Genomic DNA, 26,234 nt, shown 5'->3' with positions numbered 1-26,234 from the left:
CAGGTTCCTCAATTTTTTTTTTAAAACAAAAAATATCTATTTTCACCCACTCGATCCCTGTACTGCCCCAATTCCTAATGGCAAGGACCCCCCCCCCCCCCCTTCCCGGGTTGTCTGCCTCTCCGGAACTCACCACAATGACTAGAAAAGACAAAGAGCTTCCAACATCCAGTCACTGGAAGGATGCCTCAAGGACACAGACTGAGATCCCAATTGATTTGCTTGCTGTCTCTCCTCTCCTCCTCCCCCATGTCCAATTGAAAGAAGTCAGTTATCTGTGGGGGAAGCCACTACTTCAGTAACGGAATAAAAATCAAAGGATTGGGGTGGGTGGCACAGCAGCGCAGTGGTTAGCTCTGCTGCCTCACGGCGCCGAGGTCCCAGGTTCGATCCTGGCTCTGGGTCACTGTCCGTGTGGAGTTTGCACATTCTTCCTGTGCTTGCGTGGGTTTCGCCCCCACAACCTAAAGATGTGCAGGCAAGGTGGATAGGCTACGCTAAATTGTGCCATAATTGGAAAAAATGAATTGGGTACTCAATTTATTTTTAAAAAAATCAAAGGATTGGAATCATAACTGGATAACTTGCAATGACATTCCTTTAAATTTTTCAACAGGCCACACTGGGGCAATGCTAGTTGGTTTGGAACAGGGCCTCCTAAATGGAATACAGAATTGAAGAGAACATTCCATAATTCTTGTCTCTTTCATTTGGCCTCCAGGATTTAAAATCTCAAACAATAGAATTTCTCCCTTTTCCGTTCCACTGCTATCTTTGCTAATTATCTCACCATGAAGCTTAGTTAGATTTTATTTGTCCAGAGCGATCGCAATAAACTTGTCAAAACCAGTAAACAAGGGCGGCACGGTGGCACAGTGGTTAGCACTTCTGCCTCATGGCGCCGAGGACCTGGGTTTGATCCCGGCCCCGCATCACTGACCGTGTGGAGTTTGCACATTTTCCCCGTGTCTGTATGGGTCTCACCCCCACAACCCAAAGATGTGCAGGGTAGGTGGATTGGTCACGGTAAATTGCCCCTCAATTGGAGAAAATAACAGTAAACAAAGCCATTTTGTGGTTACTTATAATTTCAAATTCTATCTCGTAGTCACTGAAGTAGCACTGGGTTGGCACCCTCCACCCTGCTCTTCTGAAGGTGCTAAATCCAGCTGGAGAACAGTTTAATGGTTAGCCACCCTGCTGGAATGTCACCAATGTGACTATTCTTGGTGCCTGCCTCGACTGAGTGCTGGCAGGCAACGGTGCTCCATCACAGCCAAGGCGCCAGCCTGTCCTCGACCGTCGGTCACACAAATTCACTTGCCAGGGGAGGTCTCGGGATCACAAACAGGAGTTGGATCCCGCAACCAACGTCCCCAAACTCTGCCCAGGAGGAGTTGCCAAGGTCTCCAATCTCCAAATCGCCCTGACCAATGTCTGCCCCCGGCCTGCCACATTCCACACATCCATCCTCAAATGGGCTCTGCACCAATTAGAAACGAATCACCATTCTTACTCGATTCGTAAAGGTCCAACAATCTCTCTCTTTAATTCATTCCCAAACTGTATACAACTAACAAAACAAAATGAAGAAGTGCTGAAGAACAGGAAAGGAAACTTATTTTAACAACGCATAATTTTTCTCCAGGATTTTGCTCGAGCAGTGTCTTGGAATTAGTCCCTCACTTCTGGAGACTCCTGAACATTCCTGGAGGGTTAGCAACCCCATGACTAGGGAAGCTGAAGGCAGCCGAACCGCTCCTGTTAAACACTGCCAACTTTCTAAGCTAACTAGAAAACTATTTGTCCTTCCTCTAGATGTTGCAAACAACCAAAATTAAACTCTCCCTCAACCCAGTGCCTCAGGCTTTCCATTTTAATTTGACATCTCCAACAGCACAGGGGAGGGTTCAATACCAAGCTGTTAACAGAAAAACCCCACAGCCTTCAAACAACAAAAAAGCAAATTGTGTTGAAATTCACGGCTTGCAGCAGACCGCAAGCTTTATTTCTGAGAAATTGTGGTTAGAGTAAGAGCTGAGACAAAGTGTTCCAACTGAATCAAACGCAGCTTCGATTCTGCTAAAGGGGTGGAGGCCTCTGTAACCCTGACACGACTGGCTTTGCTACAATGGCACATCGTGTGTGTAAAAAAAAAACATTTCTGGCCCTGTTGTCTCCTTTTCATTTAGCTGCTCTTTCACGCACCTCGTCAACTGGTGCCCCAACGCTGCTCACAAATTTCCTGGTTGTAAAAACAAAACGGATTTGATGTGCTGAAACTACCTCGGAGACACTTTGTGCCGTGAAATTTTACAATGAATGGGACAATTTATTTTTCTGCCACCCCAATTTTAATCAGGAGGAGAGAAGGCACTGGACCACCCTCGCCCTGTGCCTACCTGCCCCACCCCTTACCTTGTGCACTCCCCACCAAGCCACTTTCCCTTTCTCCCCACCAAACCCCTCCCCTTCACTCCTTCCCCTGCCCTGTACCCAGTACCCCTGCACTCCTACCCTCCCCCCACATCAGCACTTCCGCATCCAGTTCTGCTTCTGTCACATGGCAAACAAAAATGCTGCAGTTTAAAAAAAAAAATTCACACTCAGAAATCTCACCTCACTCCCATAAATATTCACCTGATCAGCAAAGATGACTTGTTATCACACTCGGCAGGAGGAAGTGGGGTGGGGTTGGAGAATTGGAACAGGTTATTCAGATGTGTGTGTGTGTGAGAGAGGAAGGAGGCAGGGTGCTTTGACACAGACCCGAACTGAAATGGTACAGAACAGAAAGAGGAACTGCTCTGACAGATAACCTTAGGGGTATTGCAGAGCAACTGCAAAGTATTAAATAGAGATCCTCACTCGCCTTCAGCAAATAACCTAATCTCTTACCACCAACAGGTTAAATTAAGTCCTTGCAGTCGGGGCACACCTCGTGTTATCACACTAACCCCCAGTGTTCACTAAAAAGGAGCTTCTACACCGCTCCCCCACCGCCCCCCCTTCCATTCCCCAGTAATAAAAAGGGAGCTACCCCCCATCCCCCACCCACTTCATTTCGCCAGTAATAAACGGGTGCTACCCCCTATAGACTTTAATTCGCCAGAAATAAGCTCCTACCCCCACAGACTTCCATTCCCCCAGTAATAAAAAGGGAGCTACCTCTCACACACTTCCATTCGCCAGTAATAAACGGGCACTACCCCCCATACACTTCCATTCCCCAGTAATAAGCTCCAACCCCCCATACACTTCCATTCCCCAGTAATACGCTCCTACCCCCATACACTTCCATTCCCCAGTAATAAACTCCTACCCCCATACACTTCCATTCCCCAGTAATAAGCTCCTACCCCACCATACACTTCCATTCCCCAGTAATAAGCTCCAACTCCCCATACACTTCCATTCCCCAGTAATAAGCTCCTACCCCCATACACTTCCATTCCTCAGTAATAAGCTCCAACTCTCCATACACTTCCATTCCCCAGTAATAAGCTCCAACTCCCCATACACTTCCATTCCCCAGTAATAAGCTCCAACTCCCCATACACTTCCATTCCCCGGTAATATGCACCAACTCCCCATACACTTCCATTCCCCAGTAATAAAAAAGGAGCTCCTATCACCATACACTACCATTCCCCAGTAATAAGCACCAACCCCCATACTCTTCCATTCTCCAGTAATAAGCTCCTACCCCCATACACCTCCATTCCCCAGTAATAAGCTCCTACCCCCCCCCATACACTTCCATTCCCCAGTTATAAACCCCTACCCCCCCATACACTTCCATTCCCCAGTAATAAGCTCCTACCCCCCCCCCATACACTTCCATTCCCCAGTAATAAACTCCTACCCCCCCCATACACTTCCATTCCCCAGTAATAAGCGCCAACCCCCCATACACTTCCATTCCCCAGTAATAAGCTCCGGCCCCCATACACTTCCATTCCCCAGTAATAAAAAAGGAGCTCCCATCTCCATACACTTCCATTCCCCAGTAATAAGCGCCAACCCCCCATACACTTCCATTCCCCAGTAATAAGCTCCTACCCCCCATACACTTCCATTCCCCAGTAATAAGCTCCTACCCCCCATACACTTCCATTCCCCAGTAATAAGCTCCTAACCCCCATACACTTCCATTCCCCAGTAATAAGCTCCTACCCCCCAAATACTTCCATTCCCCAGTAATAAGCTCCTACCCCCCCCCCCCCAGACACTTCCATTCCCCAGTAATAAGCTCCTACCCCCCCATACAGTTCCATTCCCCAGTAATAAGCTCCTACCCCCCCCCCATACACTTCCATTCCCCAGTAATAAACTCCTACCCCCCCATACACTTCCATTCCCCAGTAATAAGCGCCAACCCCCCATACACTTCCATTCCCCAGTAATAAGCTCCGGCCCCCATACACTTCCATTCCCCAGTAATAAAAAAGGAGCTCCTATCTCCATACACTTCCATTCCCCAGTAATAAGCTACTACCCCCCATACACTTCCATTCCCCAGTAATAAGCTCCTAACCCCCATACACTTCCATTCCTTAGTAATAAGCTCCTAACCCCCAAATACTTCCATTCCCCAGTAATAAGCTCCTACCCCCCCCCCCCAGACACTTCCATTCCCCAGTAATAAGCTCCTACCCCCCCAGACACTTCCATTCCCCAGTAATAAGCTCCAAACCCCCATACTTTTATTCCCCAGTAATATGCTCCTACTTCCCCCCCCCCCCCATACACTTCCATTCCCCAGTCATAAGCTCCTACCCCCATACACTTCTATTCCCCAGTAATAAGCTCCAACTCCCCATACACTTCCATTCCCCAGTAATAAGCTCCGACCCCCATACACTTCCATTCCCCAGTAATAAGTTCCTACCCCCCATACACTTCCATTCTCCAGTAATAAGTTCCAACTCCCCATACTCTTCCATTCTCCAGTAATAAGCTCCTACCCCCCCACCCCCATACACTTCCATTCCCCAGTAATAAGTTCCTACCCCCCATACACTTTCATTCCCCAGTAATAAGCACCAACCCCCCATACACTTCCATTCCCCAGTAGAACATAGAACATACAGTGCAGAAGAAGGCCATTTGGCCCATCAAGTCTGCACCGACCCACTTAAGCCCTCACATCCCCCGTATCCCCGTAACTCAATAACCCCTCCTAACCTTTTTGGTCGCTAAGGGCAATTTGCATGGCCAATCCACCTAACCTGCACGTCTTTGGACTGTGGGAGGAAACCGGAGCACCCGGATGAAACCCACGCAGACACAGGGAGAACGTGCAGACTCCGCACAGACAGTGACCCAGTGGGGTATCGGACCTGGGACCCTGGCGCTGTGAAGCCACAGTGCTATCCACTTGTGCTACCGTGCTGCCCCACTAGGAGTAATAAGCTCCTACCCCCATACACTTCCATTCCCCAGTAATAAGCTCCTATCTCCATACACTTCATTCTCACAGTAATAACAAAGGAGCTCCTATCTCCATACACTTCCATTCCCCAGTAATAAGGTCCTACCTCCCATACACTTCCATTCCCCAGTAATAAGCTCCTATCTCCATACACTTCCATTCCCCAGTAATAAGCTCCAACTCTCCATACACTTCCATTCCCCAGTAATAAGCTCCAACTCCCCATACACTTCCATTCCCCAGTAATAAACTCCTATCTCCATACACGTCCATTCCCCAGTAATAAGCTCCTACCCCCATACACTTCCATTCCCCAGTAATAAGCTCCTACCCCCCATACACTTCTATTCCCCAGTAATAAGCTCCTACCCCCATACACTTCCATTCTCCAGTAATAAGCTCCAACTCCCCATACACTTCCATGTCCCAGTAATAAGCTCCAACCCCCCATACACTTCCATTCCCCAATAATAAGCTCCTACCTCCATACACTTCCATTCTCCAGTAATAAGCTCCAACTCCCCATACACTTCCATTCCCCAATAATAAGCTCCTATCTCCATACACTTCCATTCTCCAGTAATAAGCTCCAACCCCCCATACACTTCCATTCCCCAGTAATAAACTCCTATCTCCATACACGTCCATTCCCCAGTAACAAACTCCTATCTCCATACACTTCCATTCCCCAGTAATAAGCTCCAACTCCCCATACACTCCCATTCCCCAGTAATAAACTCCTATCTCCATACACGTCCATTCCCCAGTAATAAGCTCCTACCCCCATACACTTCCATTCCCCAGTAATAAGCTCCTACCCCCATACACTTCCATTCCCCAGTAATAAGCTCCTACCCCAATACACTTCCATTCCCCAGTAATAAGCTCCTACCCCCATACACTTCCATTCTCCAGTAATATGCTCCAACTCCCCATACACTTCCATTCCCCAGTAATAAACTCCTATCTCCATACACTTCCATTCCCCGGTAATAAGCTCCTATCTCCATACACTTCCATTCCCCAGGAATAAGCCCCTACCCCCGACACTTCCATTCCCCAGTAATACGTTCCTACCCCCCATACACTTCCATTCCCGAGTACAAAAGCACCAACTCTCCATACACTTCCATTCCCCAGTAATAAGCTCCTACCCCCCAGACACTTCCATTCCCCAGTAATAAGCTCCTAACCCCCCGCCACACACTTCCATTGCCCAGTAATAAGCTCCTAACCCCCCCCCCATACACTTCCATTCCCCAGTAATAAGCTCCAACTCCCCATACACTTCCATTCCCCAGTAATAAGCTCCTACCCCCATACACTTCCATTCCCTAGTAATAAGCTCCTACCCCCCATACACTTCCATTCCCCAGTAATAAGCTCCTACCCCCCATACACTTCCATTCCCCAGTAATAAGCTCCAACTCCCCATACACTTCCATTGCCCAGTAATAAGCTCCAACTCCCCATACGCTTCCATTCCCCAGTAATAAGCTCCTATCTCCATACACTTCCATTCCCCAGTAATAAGCTCCATACACTTCCATTCCCCAGTAATAAGCTCCAACTCCCCATACACATCCATTCCCCAGTAATAAGCTCCTATCTCCATACACTTCCATTCCACAGTAATAAGCTCCTACCCCCCATACACTTCCATTCCCCAGTAATAAGCTCCAACTCCCCATACACTTCCATTCCCCAGTAATAAGCTCCTACCCCCAATACACTTCCATTCCCCAGTAATAAGCTCCTACCCACATACACTTCCATTCCCCAGTAATAAGCTCCTACCCCCCATACACTTCCATTCCCCAGTAATAAGCTCCAACTCCCCATACACTTCCATTGCCCAGTAATAAGCTCCAACTCCCCATACACTTCCATTCCCCAGTAATAAGCTCCTATCTCCATACACTTCCATTCCCCAGTAATAAGCTCCATACACTTCCATTCCCCAGTAATAAGCTCCAACTCCCCATACACATCCATTCCCCAGTAATAAGCTCCTATCTCCATACACTTCCATTCCACAGTAATAAGCTCCTACCCCCCATACACTTCCATTCCCCAGTAATAAGCTCCAACTCCCCATACACTTCCATTCCCCAGTAATAAGCTCCTACCCCCAATACACTTCCATTCCCCAGTAATAAGCTCCTACCCCCATACACTTCCATTCCCCAGTAATAAGCTCCTATCTCCATACATTTCCATTCCCCAGTAATCAGCTCCTACCCCCATACACTTCCATTCCCCAGTAATAAGCTCCTACCCCCCATACACTTCCATTCCCCAGTAATAAGCTCCTACCCCCCATACACTTCCATTCCCCAGTAATAAGCTCCTACCCCAATACACTTCCATTCCCCAGTAATAAGCTCCTATCTCCATACACTTCCATTCCCCAGTAATCAGCTCCTACCCCCATACACTTCCATTCCCCAGTAATAAGCTCTTACCCCCCATACACTTCCATTCCCCAGTAATAAGCTCCTACCCCCCATACACTTCCATTCCCCAGTAATAAGCTCCTACCCCAATACACTTCCATTCCCCAGTAATAAGCTCCTACCCCCATACACTTCCATTCTCCAGTAATATGCTCCAACTCCCCATACACTTCCATTCCCCAGTAATAAACTCCTATCTCCATACACTTCCATTTCCCGGTAATAAGCTCCTATCTCCATACACATCCATTCCCCAGGAATAAGCTCCTACCCCCGACACTTCCATTCCCCAGTAATACGTTCCTACCCCCCATACACTTCCATTCCCCAGTACAAAAGTACCAACTCTCCATACACTTCCATTCCCCAGTAATAAGCTCCTACCCCCCATACACTTCCATTCCCCAGTAATAAGCTCCTAACCCCCCCCCCCCCACACACTTCCATTGCCCAGTAATAAGCTCCTAACCCTCCCCCCCATACACTTCCATTCCCCAGTAATAAGCTCCAACTCCCCATACACTTCCATTCCCCAGTAATAAGCTCCTACCCCCAATACACTTCCATTCCCCAGTAATAAGCTCCTACCCCCATACACTTCCATTCCCCAGTAATAAGCTCCTATCTCCATACACTTCCATTCCCCAGTAATCAGCTCCTACCCCCATACACTTCCATTCCCCAGTAATAAGCTCCTACCCCCCATACACTTCCATTCCCCAGTAATAAGCTCCTACCCCCCATACACTTCCATTCCCCAGTAATAAGCTCCTACCCCAATACACTTCCATTCCCCAGTAATAAGCTCCTATCTCCATACACTTCCATTCCCCAGTAATCAGCTCCTACCCCCATACACTTCCATTCCCCAGTAATAAGATCCTACCCCCCATACACTTCCATTCCCCAGTAATAAGCTCCTACCCCCCATACACTTCCATTCCCCAGTAATAAGCTCCTACCCCAATACACTTCCATTCCCCAGTAATAAGCTCCTACCCCCATACACTTCCATTCTCCAGTAATATGCTCCTACCCCCAATACACTTCCATTCCCCAGTAATAAGCTCCTACCCCCATACACTTCCATTCCCCAGTAATAAGCTCCTATCTCCATACACTTCCATTCCCCAGTAATAAGCTCCTACCCCCAATACACTTCCATTCCCCAGTAATAAGCTCCTACCCCCATACACTTCCATTCCCCAGTAATAAGCTCCTATCTCCATACACTTCCATTCCCCAGTAATCAGCTCCTACCCCCATACACTTCCATTCCCCAGTAATAAGCTCCTACCCCCCATACACTTCCATTCCCCAGTAATAAGCTCCTACCCCCCATACACTTCCATTCCCCAGTAATAAGCTCCTACCCCAATACACTTCCATTCCCCAGTAATAAGCTCCTACCCCCATACACTTCCATTCTCCAGTAATATGCTCCAACTCCCCATACACTTCCATTCCCCAGTAATAAACTCCTATCTCCATACACTTCCATTCCCCGGTAATAAGCTCCTATCTCCATACACTTCCATTCCCCAGGAATAAGCTCCTACCCCCGACACTTCCATTCCCCAGTAATACGTTCCTACCCCCCATACACTTCCATTCCCCAGTACAAAAGCACCAACTCTTCATACACTTCCATTCCCCAGTAATAAGCTCCTACCCCCCATACACTTCCATTCCCCAGTAATAAGCTCCTAACCCCCCCCCCCCAACACACTTCCATTGCCCAGTAATAAGCTCCTAACCCCCCACCCCATACACTTCCATTCCCCAGTAATAAGCTCCAACTCCCCATACACTTCCATTCCCCAGTAATAAGCTCCTACCCCCATACACTTCCATTCCCCAGTAATAAGGTCCTACCCCCCATACACTTCCATTCCCCAGTAATAAGCTCCTACCCCCCATACACTTCCATTCCCCAGTAATAAGCTCCTATCTCCATACACTTCCATTCCCCAGTAATAAGCTCCTACCCCCAATACACTTCCATTCCCCAGTAATAAGCTCCTACCCCCATACACTTCCATTCCCCAGTAATAAGCTCCTATCTCCATACACTTCCATTCCCCAGTAATCAGCTCCTACCCCCATACACTTCCATTCCCCAGTAATAAGCTCCTACCCCCCATACACTTCCATTCCCCAGTAATAAGCTCCTACCCCCCATACACTTCCATTCCCCAGTAATAAGCTCCTACCCCAATACACTTCCATTCCCCAGTAATAAGCTCCTACCCCCATACACTTCCATTCTCCAGTAATATGCTCCAACTCCCCATACACTTCCATTCCCCAGTAATAAACTCCTATCTCCATACACTTCCATTCCCCGGTAATAAGCTCCTATCTCCATACACTTCCATTCCCCAGGAATAAGCTCCTACCCCCGACACTTCCATTCCCCAGTAATACGTTCCTACCCCCCATACACTTCCATTCCCCAGTACAAAAGCACCAACTCTTCATACACTTCCATTCCCCAGTAATAAGCTCCTACCCCCCATACACTTCCATTCCCCAGTAATAAGCTCCTAACCCCCCCCCCCCCCAACACACTTCCATTGCCCAGTAATAAGCTCCTAACCCCCCACCCCATACACTTCCATTCCCCAGTAATAAGCTCCAACTCCCCATACACTTCCATTCCCCAGTAATAAGCTCCAACTCCCCATACACTTCCATTGCCCAGTAATAAGCTCCAACTCCCCATACACGTCCATTCCCCAGTAATAAGCTCCTATCTCCATACACTTCCATTCCCCAGTAATAAGCTCCATACACTTCCATTCCCCAGTAATAAGCTCCTATCTCTATACACTTCCATTCCCCAGTAATAAGCTCCTACCCCCCATACACTTCCATTCCCCAGTAATAAGCTCCAACTCCCCATACACATCCATTCCCCAGTAATAAGCTCCTATCTCCATACACATCCATTCCCCAGTAATAAGCTCCTACCCCCCATACACTTCCATTCCCCAGTAATAAGCTCCAACTCCCCATACACTTCCATTCCCCAGTAATAAGCTCCTACCCCCAATACACTTCCATTCCCCAGTAATAAGCTCCAACTCCCCATACACTTCCATTCCCCAGTAATAAGCTCATACCCCCCATACACTTCCATTCCCCAGTAATAAGCTCCTACCCCCCATACACTTCCATTCCCCAGTAATAAGCTCCAACTCCCCATACACATCCATTCCCCAGTAATAAGCTCCTATCTCCATACACTTCCGTTCCCCAGTAATAAGCTCAAACTCCCCATACACTTCCATTGCCCAGTAATAAGCTCCAACTCCCCATACACTTCCATTCCCCAGTAATAAGCTCCTATCTCCATACACTTCCATTCCCCAGTAATAAGCTCCAACTCCCCATACACTTCCATTCCCCAGTAATAAGCTCCTACCCCCCATACACTTCCATTCCCCAGTAATAAGCTCCTACCCCCCATACACTTCCATTCCCCAGTAATAAGCTCCTATCTCCATACACTTCCATTCCCCAGTAATCAGCTCCTACCCCCATACACTTCCATTCCCCAGTAATAAGCTCCAACTCCCCAAACACTTCCATTCCCCAGTAATAAGCTCCTACACCCCCCAGACACTTCCATTCCCCAGTAATAAGCTCCTACCCCCCATACACTTCCATTCCCCAGTAATAAGCTCCAAACCCCCATACTTTTATTCCCCAGTAATATGCTCCTACTTCCCCCCCCATACACTTCCATTCCCCAGTCATAAGCTCCTACCCCCATACACTTCTATTCCCCAGTAATAAGCTCCAACTCCCCATACACTTCCATTCCCCAGTAATAAGCTCCGACCCCCATACACTTCCATTCTCCAGTAATAAGTTCCAACTCCCCATACTCTTCCATTCATAAGCTCCTACCCCCCCCCCATACACTTCCATTCCCCAGTGATAAGCTCCTATCCCCCTCATACACTTTCATTCCCCAGTAATAAGCACCAACCCCCCATACACTTCCATTCCCCAGTCATAAGCTCCTACCCCCATACACTTCTATTCCCCAGTAATAAGCTCCAACTCCCCATACACTTCCATTCCCCAGTAATAAGCTCCGACCCCCATACACTTCCATTCTCCAGTAATAAGTTCCAACTCCCCATACTCTTCCATTCATAAGCTCCTACCCCCCCCCCCATACACTTCCATTCCCCAGTGATAAGCTCCTATCCCCCTCATACACTTCCATTCCCCAGTAATAAGCTCCAACTCCCCATACACTTCCATTCCCCAGTAATAAGCTCCTACCCCCAATACACTTCCATTCCCCAGTAATAAGCTCCTACCCACATACACTTCCATTCCCCAGTAATAAGCTCCTACCCCCCATACACTTCCATTCCCCAGTAATAAGCTCCAACTCCCCATACACTTCCATTGCCCAGTAATAAGCTCCAACTCCCCATACACTTCCATTCCCCAGTAATAAGCTCCTATCTCCATACACTTCCATTCCCCAGTAATAAGCTCCATACACTTCCATTCCCCAGTAATAAGCTCCAACTCCCCATACACATCCATTCCCCAGTAATAAGCTCCTATCTCCATACACTTCCATTCCACAGTAATAAGCTCCTACCCCCCATACACTTCCATTCCCCAGTAATAAGCTCCAACTCCCCATACACTTCCATTCCCCAGTAATAAGCTCCTACCCCCAATACACTTCCATTCCCCAGTAATAAGCTCCTACCCCCATACACTTCCATTCCCCAGTAATAAGCTCCTATCTCCATACATTTCCATTCCCCAGTAATCAGCTCCTACCCCCATACACTTCCATTCCCCAGTAATAAGCTCCTACCCCCCATACACTTCCATTCCCCAGTAATAAGCTCCTACCCCCCATACACTTCCATTCCCCAGTAATAAGCTCCTACCCCAATACACTTCCATTCCCCAGTAATAAGGTCCTATCTCCATACACTTCCATTCCCCAGTAATCAGCTCCTACCCCCATACACTTCCATTCCCCAGTAATAAGCTCTTACCCCCCATACACTTCCATTCCCCAGTAATAAGCTCCTACCCCCCATACACTTCCATTCCCCAGTAATAAGCTCCTACCCCAATACACTTCCATTCCCCAGTAATAAGCTCCTACCCCCATACACTTCCATTCTCCAGTAATATGCTCCAACTCCCCATACACTTCCATTCCCCAGTAATAAACTCCTATCTCCATACACTTCCATTTCCCGGTAATAAGCTCCTATCTCCATACACATCCATTCCCCAGGAATAAGCTCCTACCCCCGACACTTCCATTCCCCAGTAATACGTTCCTACCCCCCATACACTTCCATTCCCCAGTACAAAAGTACCAACTCTCCATACACTTCCATTCCCCAGTAATAAGCTCCTACCCCCCATACACTTCCATTCCCCAGTAATAAGCTCCTAACCACCCCCCCCCCACACACTTCCATTGCCCAGTAATAAGCTCCTAACCCTCCCCCCCATACACTTCCATTCCCCAGTAATAAGCTCCAACTCCCCATACACTTCCATTCCCCAGTAATAAGCTCCTACCCCCAATACACTTCCATTCCCCAGTAATAAGCTCCTACCCCCATACACTTCCATTCCCCAGTAATAAGCTCCTATCTCCATACACTTCCATTCCCCAGTAATCAGCTCCTACCCCCATACACTTCCATTCCCCAGTAATAAGCTCCTACCCCCCATACACTTCCATTCCCCAGTAAAAAGCTCCTACCCCCCATACACTTCCATTCCCCAGTAATAAGCTCCTACCCCAATACACTTCCATTCCCCAGTAATAAGCTCCTATCTCCATACACTTCCATTCCCCAGTAATCAGCTCCTACCCCCATACACTTCCATTCCCCAGTAATAAGATCCTACCCCCCATACACTTCCATTCCCCAGTAATAAGCTCCTACCCCCCATACACTTCCATTCCCCAGTAATAAGCTCCTACCCCAATACACTTCCATTCCCCAGTAATAAGCTCCTACCCCCATACACTTCCATTCTCCAGTAATATGCTCCTACCCCCAATACACTTCCATTCCCCAGTAATAAGCTCCTACCCCCATACACTTCCATTCCCCAGTAATAAGCTCCTATCTCCATACACTTCCATTCCCCAGTAATAAGCTCCTACCCCCAATACACTTCCATTCCCCAGTAATAAGCTCCTACCCCCATACACTTCCATTCCCCAGTAATAAGCTCCTATCTCCATACACTTCCATTCCCCAGTAATCAGCTCCTACCCCCATACACTTCCATTCCCCAGTAATAAGCTCCTACCCCCCATACACTTCCATTCCCCAGTAATAAGCTCCTACCCCCCATACACTTCCATTCCCCAGTAATAAGCTCCTACCCCAATACACTTCCATTCCCCAGTAATAAGCTCCTACCCCCATACACTTCCATTCTCCAGTAATATGCTCCAACTCCCCATACACTTCCATTCCCCAGTAATAAGCTCCTATCTCCATACACTTCCATTCCCCAGGAATAAGCTCCTACCCCCGACACTTCCATTCCCCAGTAATACGTTCCTACCCCCCATACACTTCCATTCCCCAGTACAAAAGCACCAACTCTTCATACACTTCCATTCCCCAGTAATAAGCTCCTACCCCCCATACACTTCCATTCCCCAGTAATAAGCTCCTAACCCCCCCCCCAACACACTTCCATTGCCCAGTAATAAGCTCCTAACCCCCCACCCCATACACTTCCATTCCCCAGTAATAAGCTCCAACTCCCCATACACTTCCATTCCCCAGTAATAAGCTCCTACCCCCATACACTTCCATTCCCCAGTAATAAGGTCCTACCCCCCATACACTTCCATTCCCCAGTAATAAGCTCCTACCCCCCATACACTTCCATTCCCCAGTAATAAGCTCCAACTCCCCATACACTTCCATTGCCCAGTAATAAGCTCCAACTCCCCATACACTTCCATTCCCCAGTAATAAGCTCCTATCTCCATACACTTCCATTCCCCAGTAATAAGCTCCATACACTTCCATTCCCCAGTAATAAGCTCCTATCTCTATACACTTCCATTCCCCAGTAATAAGCTCCTACCCCCCATACACTTCCATTCCCCAGTAATAAGCTCCTACCCCCCATACACTTCCATTCCCCAGTAATAAGCTCCTACCCCAATACACTTCCATTCCCCAGTAATAAGCTCCTACCCCCATACACTTCCATTCTCCAGTAATATGCTCCAACTCCCCATACACTTCCATTCCCCAGTAATAAGCTCCTATCTCCATACACTTCCATTCCCCAGGAATAAGCTCCTACCCCCGACACTTCCATTCCCCAGTAATACGTTCCTACCCCCCATACACTTCCATTCCCCAGTACAAAAGCACCAACTCTTCATACACTTCCATTCCCCAGTAATAAGCTCCTACCCCCCATACACTTCCATTCCCCAGTAATAAGCTCCTAACCCCCCCCCCCAACACACTTCCATTGCCCAGTAATAAGCTCCTAACCCCCCACCCCATACACTTCCATTCCCCAGTAATAAGCTCCAACTCCCCATACACTTCCATTCCCCAGTAATAAGCTCCTACCCCCATACACTTCCATTCCCCAGTAATAAGGTCCTACCCCCCATACACTTCCATTCCCCAGTAATAAGCTCCTACCCCCCATACACTTCCATTCCCCAGTAATAAGCTCCAACTCCCCATACACTTCCATTGCCCAGTAATAAGCTCCAACTCCCCATACACTTCCATTCCCCAGTAATAAGCTCCTATCTCCATACACTTCCATTCCCCAGTAATAAGCTCCATACACTTCCATTCCCCAGTAATAAGCTCCTATCTCTATACACTTCCATTCCCCAGTAATAAGCTCCTACCCCCCATACACTTCCATTCCCCAGTAATAAGCTCCAACTCCCCATACACATCCATTCCCCAGTAATAAGCTCCTATCTCCATACACATCCATTCCCCAGTAATAAGCTCCTACCCCCCATACACTTCCATTCCCCAGTAATAAGCTCCAACTCCCCATACACTTCCATTCCCCAGTAATAAGCTCCTACCCCCAATACACTTCCATTCCCCAGTAATAAGCTCCAACTCCCCATACACTTCCATTCCCCAGTAATAAGCTCATACCCCCCATACACTTCCATTCCCCAGTAATAAGCTCCTACCCCCCATACACTTCCATTCCCCAGTAATAAGCTCCAACTCCCCATACACATCCATTCCCCAGTAATAAGCTCCTATCTCCATACACTTCCGTTCCCCAGTAATAAGCTCAAACTCCCCATACACTTCCATTGCCCAGTAATAAGCTCCAACTCCCCATACACTTCCATTCCCCAGTAATAAGCTCCTATCTCCATACACTTCCATTCCCCAGTAATAAGCTCCAACTCCCCATACACTTCCATTCCCCAGTAATAAGCTCATACCCCCCATACACTTCCATTCCCCAGTAATAAGCTCCTACCCCCCATACACTTCCATTCCCCAGTAATAAGCTCCTATCTCCATACACTTCCATTCCCCAGTAATCAGCTCCTACCCCCATACACTTCCATTCCCCAGTAATAAGCTCCAACTCCCCAAACACTTCCATTCCCCAGTAATAAGCTCCTACACCCCCCAGACACTTCCATTCCCCAGTAATAAGCTCCTACCCCCCATACACTTCCATTCCCCAGTAATAAGCTCCAAACCCCCATACTTTTATTCCCCAGTAATATGCTCCTACTTCCCCCCCCCATACACTTCCATTCCCCAGTCATAAGCTCCTACCCCCATACACTTCTATTCCCCAGTAATAAGCTCCAACTCCCCATACACTTCCATTCCCCAGTAATAAGCTCCGACCCCCATACACTTCCATTCTCCAGTAATAAGTTCCAACTCCCCATACTCTTCCATTCATAAGCTCCTACCCCCCCCCCCATACACTTCCATTCCCCAGTGATAAGCTCCTATCCCCCTCATACACTTTCATTCCCCAGTAATAAGCACCAACCCCCCATACACTTCCATTCCCCAGTAGAACATAGAACATACAGTGCAGAAGAAGGCCATTTGGCCCATCAAGTCTGCACCGACCCACTTAAGCCCTCACATCCCCGTAACTCAATAACCCCTCCTAACCTTTTTGGTCGCTAAGGGCAATTTGCATGGCCAATCCACCTAACCTGCACGTCTTTGGACTGTGGGAGGAAACCGGAGCACCCGGAGGAAACCCACGCAGACACAGGGAGAACGTGCAGACTCCGCACAGACAGTGACCCAGTGGGATATCGAACCTGGGACCCTGGCGCTATGAAGCCACAGTGCTATCCACTTGTGCTACCGTGCTGCCCCACTAGGAGTAATAAACCCCTACCCCCATACACTTCCATTCCCCAGTAATAAGCTCCTAGCTCCATACACTTCCATTCTCACAGTAATAACAAAGGAGCTCCTATCTACATACACTTCCATTCCCCAGTAATAAGCGCCAACCCCCCATACACCTCCATTCCCCAGTAATAAGCTCCTACCCCCCATACACTTCCATTCCCCAGTAATAAGCTAACCCCCATACACTTCCATTCCCCAGTAATAAGCTCCTACCCCCCATACACTCCCATCCCCCAGTAATAAGCTCCTACCCCCCAGACACTTCCATTCCCCAGTAATAAGCTCCTACCCCCCATACACTTCCATTCCCCAGTAATAAACACCTAACTCCCATACTTTTATTCCCCAGTAATATGCTCCTACTCCCCCCCCCCCCCTCCATACACTTCCATTTCCCAGTCATAAGCTCCTACCCCCAGACACTTCCATTCCCCAGTAATAAGCTCCTACCCCCATACACTTCCATTCCCCAGTAATAAGCTCCTACCCCCCATACACTTCCATTCCCCAGTAATAAGCTCCTACCCCCCCCAGACACTTCCATTCCCCAGTAATAAGCTCCTACCCCCCATAGACTTCCATTCCCCAGTAATAAGCACCTAACTCCCATACTTTTATTCCCCAGTAATATGCTCCTACTCCCCCCCCCCCTCCATACACTTCCATTTCCCAGTCATAAGCTCCTACCCCCAGACACTTCCATTCCCCAGTAATAAGCTCCTACCCCCATACACTTCCATTCCCCAGTAATAAGCTCCTACCCCCCATACACTTCCATTCCCCAGTAATAAGCTCCTACCCCCCCCAGACACTTCCATTCCCCAGTAATAAGCTCCTACCCCCCATACACTTCCATTCCCCAGTAATAAGCACCTAACTCCCATACTTTTATTCCCCAGTAATATGCTCCTACTCCCCCCCCCCCATACACTTCCATTTCCCAGTCATAAGCTCCTACCCCCAGACACTTCCATTCCCCAGTAATAAGCTCCTACCCCCATACACTTCTATTCCCCAGTAATAAGCTCCAACTCCCCATACACTTCCATTCCCCAGTAATAAACTCCGACCCCCATACTCTTCCATTGCCCAGTAATAAGCTCATACCCCCCATACACTTCCATTCCCCAGTAATAAGCTCCAACTCCCCATACACTTCCATAACACAGTATGGTGATTGTCCGACCAGAGGGGAGGCAATATTGGATTTAGTACTTGGTAACGAACCAGGGCAAGTGACAGATTTCTTAGTGGGGGAGCATTTTGGAGATAATGACCACAATTCTGTGACTTTCACTTTAGTAATGGAGAGGGATAGGTGCGTGCAACAGGGCAAGGTTTACAATTGGGGGAAGGGTAAATACGATGTTGTCAGAAAAGAATTGAAGTGCATAAGTTGGGAACATAGGCTGTCAGGGAAGGACACAAGTGAAATGTGGAACTTGTTCAAGGAACAGGTACTACGTGTCCTTGATATGTATGTCCCTGTCAGGCAGGGAAGAGATGGTCGAATGAGGGAACCATGGTTGACAAGGGTGTTTGAATGTTTTGTTCAGAGGAAAAAGGATACTTATGTAAGGCTGAGGAAACAAGGTTCAGACAGGGCGCTGGAGGGATACAAGATAGCCAGGAGGGAACGGAAGAAAGGGATTAGGAGAGCCAAGAGAGGGCATTAACAACCTTCGGCGGGTAGGATCAAGGAAAATCCCAAGGCCTTTTACACATATATGAGAAATATGAGAATGACTAGAGCGAGGGAAGGTCCGATCAAGGACAGTAGCGGGAGATTGTGTATTGAGTCTGAAAAGATAGGAGAGGTCTTGAATGAGCATATTTCTTCTCTATTTACAAATGAGAGGGGCCATATTGTTGGAGAGGACCATGTGAAACAGACTGGTAAGCTCGAGGAAATACTTGTTAGGAAGAGACATGTGTTGGGCATTTTGAAAAACTTGAGGATAGACAAGTCCCCCGGGCCTGACGGGATATATCCAAGGATTCTATGGGAAGCAAGAGATGAAATTGCAGAGCCTTTGGCAATGATCTTTTCGTCCTCACTGTCAACAGGGGTGGTACCACATTGGAGAACTTCCACGCTCGGTGGGCACTGCAGGGGTTGGATTGCCCTATCAACCCCGATTTTCGCACTTTAATTCGACAGGTATTTGATACGGTTTTGTTCCTTTTCTCGTTCTGTTTGGGCTGTGTTCCACCCACTGTTTTGGGGCACTCCCCACATTTGTTTTATCCATCAGTTACTTTTTGTTCTTTTGCTTATTTACTAGTTTGCATCCAGCATCATGCCAATATCAGCGGCGGATGCTGATCCAATCCTGCACACGTAAATAAGCGTGCAGGTCATAAAAACCAAATCCTGCACGTGTAAATAAGCGTGCAGGTCATAAAATATATATATATTTTTTTAAAGTACCATCAAATAGTGGAACCTTATAAAAGGAACAGGGGTGGTACCAGGGGATTGGAGAGTGGTGAATGTCGTGCCCCTGTTCAAAAAAGGGACTAGGGATAACCCTGGGAATTACAGGCCAGTTAGTCTTACTTCGGTGGTAGGCAAAGTAATGGAAAGGGTACTGAAGGATAGGATTTCTGAGCATCTGGAAAGACACGGCTTGATTAGGGATAGTCAGCACGGATGTGTGAGGGGTAGGTCTTGCCTTACAAGTCTTATTGAATTCTTTGAGGTGACCAAGCATGTGGATGAAGGTAAAGCAGTGGATGTAGTGTACACGGATTTTAGTAAGGCATTTGATAAGGTTCCCCATTGTAGGCTTATGCAGAAAGTAAGGAGGCATGGGATAGTGGGAAATTTGGCCAGTTGGATAACGAACTGGCTAACCGATAGAAGTCAGAGAGTGGTGGTGGATGGCGAATATTCAGCCTGGAGCCCAGTTACCAGTGGTGTACCGCAGGGGTCAGTTCTGGGTCCTCTGCTGTTAGTGATTTTCATTAATGACTTGGATGAGGGAGTTGAAGGGTGGGTCAGTAAATTTGCAGACGATACGAAGATTGGTGGAGTTGTGGATAGTGAGGAGGGCTGTTGTCGGCTGCAAAGAGACATAGATAGGATGCAGAGCTGGGCTGAGAAGTGGCAGATGGAGTTTAACCCTGAAAAGTGTGAGGTTGTCCATTTTGGAAGGACAAATATGAATGCGAAATACAGGGTTAACGGTAGAGTTCTTGGCAATTTGGAGGAGCAGAGAGATCTTGGGGTCTATGTTCATACATCTTTGAAAGTTGCCACTCAAGCGGATAGAGCTGTGAAGAAGGCCGATGGTGTGCTAGCGTTCATTAACAGAGGGATTGAATTTAAGAGCAGTGAGGTGATGATGCAGCTGTACAAAACTTTGGTAAGGCCACATTTGGAGTACTGTGTACAGTTCTGGTCGCCTCATTTTAGAAAGACGTGGAAGCTTTGGAAAAGGTGCAAAGGAGATTTACCAGGATGCTGTCTGGAATGGAGAGTTGGTCTTACGAGGAAAGGTTGAGGGTGCTAGGCCTTTTCTCATTAGAACGGAGAAGGAGGAGGGGCGACTTGATAGAGGTTTATAACATGATCAGGGGAATAGATAGAGTAGACAGTCAGAGACTTTTTCCCCAGGTGGAACAAACCATTACAAGGGGACATAAATTTAAGCTGAATGGTGGAAGATATAGGGGGGATGTCAGAGGTAGGTTCTTTACCCAGAGAGTAGTGGGGGCATGGAATGCACTGCCTGTGGAAGTAGTTGAGTCAGAAACATTAGGGACCTTCAAGCAGCTATTGGATAGGTACATGGATTACGGTAGAATGATATAGTGTAGATTAATTTGTTCTTAAGGGCAGCATGGTAGCATGGTGGATAGCACAATTGCTTCACAGCACCAGGGTCCCAGGTTCGATTCCGGCTTGGGTCACTGCCTGTGCGGGGTCTGCACATCCTCCCCGTGTGTGCGTGGGTTTCCTCCGGGTGCACCGGTTTCCTCCCATAGTCCAAAGATGTGCAGGTTAGCTGGATTGGCCATGACAAATTGCCCTTATTGTCCAAAATTGCCCTTAGTGTTGGGTGGAGGTGTTGACCTTGGGTGGGGTGCTGTTTCAAGAGCCGCTGCAGACTCAATGGGACGAATGGCCTCCTTCCGCACTGTAAATTTTATGATAATCTATCATTAATCTCGGACAAAGGTTCGGCACAACATTGTGGGCTGAAGGGCCTGTTCTGTGCTGTATTTTTCTATGTTCTATGTTCCCCATACACTTCCATTCTCCAGTAATAAGCTCCTATCTCCATACACTTCCATTCCCCAGTAATAAGCTCCACCTCCCCATACACGTCCATTCCTCAGTAATAAGGTCCTACCCCCCATACACTTCCATTCCCCAGTAATAAGGTCCTACCTCCCATACACTTCCATTCCCCAGTAATAAGCTCCTATCTCCATACACTTCCATTCCCCAATAATAAGCTCCAACTCCCCATACACTTCCATTCCCCAGTAATAAGCTCCAACTCCCCATACACTTCCATTCCCCAGTAATAAACTCCTATATCCATACACTTCCATTCCCCAGTAATAAGCTCCAACTCCCGATACACTTCCATTCCCCAGTAATAAACTCCTATCTCCATACACGTCCATTCCCCAGTAATAAGCTCCTACCCCCATACACTTCCATTCCCCAGTAATAAGCTCCTACCCCCCATACACTTCTATTCCCCAGTAATAAGCTCCTACCCCCATACACTTCCATTCTCCAGTAATAAGCTCCAACTCCCCATACACTTCCATTCCCCAGTAACAAACTCCTATCTCCATACACTTCCATTCCCCAGTAATAAGCTCCAACTCCCCATACACTCCCATTCCCCAGTAATAAACTCCTATCTCCATACACGTCCATTCCCCAGTAATAAGCTCCTACCCCCATACACTTCCATTCCCCAGTAATAAGCTCCTACCCCCGTACACTTCCATTCCCCAGTAATAAGCTCCTACCCCAATACACTTCCATTCCCCAGTAATAAGCTCCTACCCCCATACACTTCCATTCTCCAGTAATATGCTCCAACTCCCCATACACTTCCATTCCCCAGTAATAAACTCCTATCTCCATACACTTCCATTCCCCGGTAATAAGCTCCTATCTCCATACACTTCCATTCCCCAGGAATAAACTCCTACCCCCGACACTTCCATTCCCCAGTAATACGTTCCTACCCCCCATACACTTCCATTCCCCAGTACAAAAGCACCAACTCTCCATACACTTCCATTCCCCAGTAATAAGCTCCTACCCCCCATACACTTCCATTCCCCAGTAATAAGCTCCTAACCCCCCCCACACACTTCCATTGCCCAGTAATAAGCTCCTAACCACCCCCCCCATACACTTCCATTCCCCAGTAATAAGCTCCAACTCCCCATACACTTCCTTTCTCCAGTAATAAGCTCCTACCCCCATACACTTCCATTCCCCAGTAATAAGCTCCTACCCCCCATACACTTCCATTCCCCAGTAATAAGCTCCTACCCCCCATACACTTCCATTCCCCAGTAATAAGCTCCAACTCCCCATACACTTCCATTGCCCAGTAATAAGCTCCAACTCCCCATACACTTCCATTCCCCAGTAATAAGCTCCTATCTCCATACACTTCCATTCCCCAGTAATAAGCTCCATACACTTCCATTCCCCAGTAATAAGCTCCTATCTCTATACACTTCCATTCCCCAGTAATAAGCTCCTACCCCCCATACACTTCCATTCCCCAGTAATAAGCTCCAACTCCCCATACACATCCATTCCCCAGTAATAAGCTCCTATCTCCATACACTTCCATTCCCCAGTAATAAGCTCCTACCCCCCATACACTTCCATTCCCCAGTAATAAGCTCCAACTCCCCATACACTTCCATTCCCCAGTAATAAGCTCCTACCCCCAATACACTTCCATTCCCCAGTAATAAGCTCCTAACCCCATACACTTCCATTCCCCAGTAATAAGCTCCTATCTCCATACACTTCCATTCCCCAGTAATCAGCTCCTACCCCCATACACTTCCATTCCCCAGTAATAAGCTCCTACCCCCCATACACTTCCATTCCCCAGTAATAAGCTCCTGCCCCCATACACTTCCGTTCCCCAGTAATAAGCTCAAACTCCCCATACACTTCCATTGCCCAGTAATAAGCTCCAACTCCCCATACACTTCCATTCCCCAGTAATAAGCTCCTATCTCCATACACTTCCATTCCCCAGTAATAAGCTCCAACTCCCCATACACTTCCATTCCCCAGTAAGACGCTCCTCCCCCCCTCCCCAGTCATAAAAGTGAGCTCCTACCCCCGGACAGTGGCCTTCACAGACAAGCTGGCTGAACATTCCCTGGCCCCACAGACAGGAGTTTCGCTCCGCGTTACTAACATCGCCACAGAGACGAAGAACCGATCGCAGCTTCTGGGACACATTCGGGACGAGGAGTGTCTCCCTCCCCTTTCCCCCAAAACAGCCGCGGTGTCCATTCTTAAACATATAACCCCCGGCCCCCCCGGTAAACACACAATGTAACAATTCTCCATCTTGTATTTACACACACACTTTAACACTTCCGAGTGCTGAGAATTAAATGTCTCGTTTGACACAAGCAGAGTGTTAGCAAGCAGCCCGGCTCCTAATGTCCCCAAACCCGCGGGTCTGACTCCCGGGGACAGGACCCCCCCACCCTGCTCCCGGGGTCTGGATCCCCACCCACACACACCCCCCGCTCCCGGGGTCTGGATCCCCCCCCCCCTGCTCCCGGGGTCTGGATCCCCCCACCCCCCCCTGCTCCCGGTCTCTGGATCCCCCCACCCCCCCCTGCTCCCGGTCTCTGGATCCCCTCCCCCCGCTCCCGAGGTCTGGATCCCCCCCCCCCCCCGGGGTCTGGATCCCCTCCACCTCCCCGCCCCCCCCCCCAGGGGTCTGGATCCCCTCCCCCTCCCCCCCTTGCTCCCGGGGTCTGGATCTCCCTCCCCCCTCCCCCCCCCCCTGCTGCCGGGGTCTGGATCCACCCCCCCCCTGTTCCCGGGGTCTGCCCCCCCCCCCCTGCTCCCGGGGTCTGGACCCCCCCCCCCCCTGCTCCCGTGGTCTGGATCCCCCCCACCCCCCCTGCTCCCGGTGTCTGGATCCCCCCCCTCCCCCCCCCCCCCGGGGTCTGGATCCCCTCCCCCTCCCCCCCGCCGCTCCCGGGGTCTGGATCTCTCCCCTCCCCCCCGCCGCTCCCGGGGTCTGGATCTCCCCCCCCCCCCACCCCCTCCTCCCGGGGTCTGGATCTCCCCCCCCCCACCCCCTGCTCCCGGGGTCTGGATCCAACCCCCCTGCTCCCGGGGTCTGGAATCCACCCCCCCCTGCTCCCGGGGTCTGGATCCACCCCCCCCCCCTGCTCCCGGGGTCTGGATCCACCCCCCCCCCCTGCTCCCGGGGTCTGGATCCACCCCCCCCCCCCCTGCTCCCGGGGTCTAGATCCACCCCCCCCCTGCTCCCGGGGTCTGGATCCACCCCCCCCCCCGTGCTCCCGGGGTCTGGATCCACCCCCCCCCCTGCTCCCGGGGTCTGGATCCACCCCCCCTGCTCCCGGGGTCCGGTTCCACCCCCCCCCCCTGCTCCCGGGGTCTGGACCCCCCCCCCCCCTGCTCCCGGGGTCTGGACCCCCCCCCCCCCCTGCTCCCGGGGTCTTGACCCCCCCCCCCCCCTGCTCCCGGGGTCTGGAAACCCCCCTGCTCCCGGGGTCTGGACCCCCCCCCCCCCTGCTCCCGGGGTCTTGACCCCCCCCCCCTGCTCCCGGGGTCTGGAAACCCCCCTGCTCCCGGGGTCCTGGACCCCCCCCCCCCCGCCCCCCTGTACCCGGGGTCTGGACCGCCCCCCCCGCTGCCGGGGTCTGGATCCCAACCCCCTGCTGCCGGGGTCTGGATCCCCACCCCCGCTCCCGGGGTCTGGACCCCCCCCCAGGGGTCTGACCCCACCCCCCCCAGGGTTCTGACCCCACCCCCCCCCCAACCCCCCAGGGTTCTGACCCCACCCCCCCCCCAACCCCCCAGGGTTCTGACCCCCCCCCCAACCCCCCAGGGCTCTGACCCCCCCCAACCCCCCAGGTTCTGACCCCCCCCCCTAACACCCCCACGGGTCTGACCCCCCCCCCTAACACCCCCACGGGTCTGACCCCCCCCCCTAACACCCCCCACGGGTCTGACCCCCCCCCTAACACCCCCACGGGTCTGACCCCCCCCCCCTAACACCCCCACGGGTCTGACCCCCCCCCCAACACCCCCCACGGGTCTGACCCCCCCCCCCAACACCCCCACGGGTCTGACCCCCCCCCCCCAACACCCCCACGGGTCTGACCCCCCCCCCCAACACCCCCACGGGTCTGACCCCCCCCCCCCAACACCCCCCACGGGTCTGACCCCCCCCCCCCCCAACACCCCCACGGGTCTGACCCCCCCCCCCCCAACACCCCCACGGGTCTGACCCCCCCCCCCCAACACCCCCACGGGTCTGACCCCCCCCCCCAACACCCCCACGGGTCTGACCCCCCCCCCCCCCAACACCCCCACGGGTCTGACCCCCCCCCCCAACACCCCCACGGGTCTGACACCCCCCCCCCCAACACCCCCACGGGTCTGACCCCCCCCCCCCAACACCCCCACGGGTCTGACCCCACCCCAACACCCCCCACGGGTCTGACCCCCCCCCCCAACACCCCCACGGGTCTGACCCCCCCCCCCCCAACACCCCCACGGGTCTGACCCCCCCCCCCCAACACCCCCCACGGGTCCTGACCCCCCCCAACCCCCCCCCCCACGGGTCTGACCCCCCCCCACGGGTCTGACCCCCCCCCCAACCCCCCCCCCCACGGGTCTGACTC

At 50.4% G+C, this 26,234-nt stretch overlaps 1 protein-coding gene across 21 annotated transcripts in view; it reads right to left on the bottom strand.

Moving 5' to 3' along the window:
- celf2 (cugbp, Elav-like family member 2) overlaps positions 1-26,234 on the bottom strand; it is a 1,037,523-nt gene that overhangs the window by 340,552 nt on the left and 670,737 nt on the right. The gene's annotated exons all lie outside the window — the stretch shown is intronic.

This window comes from Scyliorhinus torazame, chromosome 13, assembly GCF_047496885.1.
Source record: "Scyliorhinus torazame isolate Kashiwa2021f chromosome 13, sScyTor2.1, whole genome shotgun sequence".
Classification (NCBI taxonomy): domain Eukaryota; kingdom Metazoa; phylum Chordata; class Chondrichthyes; order Carcharhiniformes; family Scyliorhinidae; genus Scyliorhinus; species Scyliorhinus torazame.
Note: the sequence above shows the minus strand (reverse complement) of the source record. Positions and strands in the feature narration are given on the sequence as shown.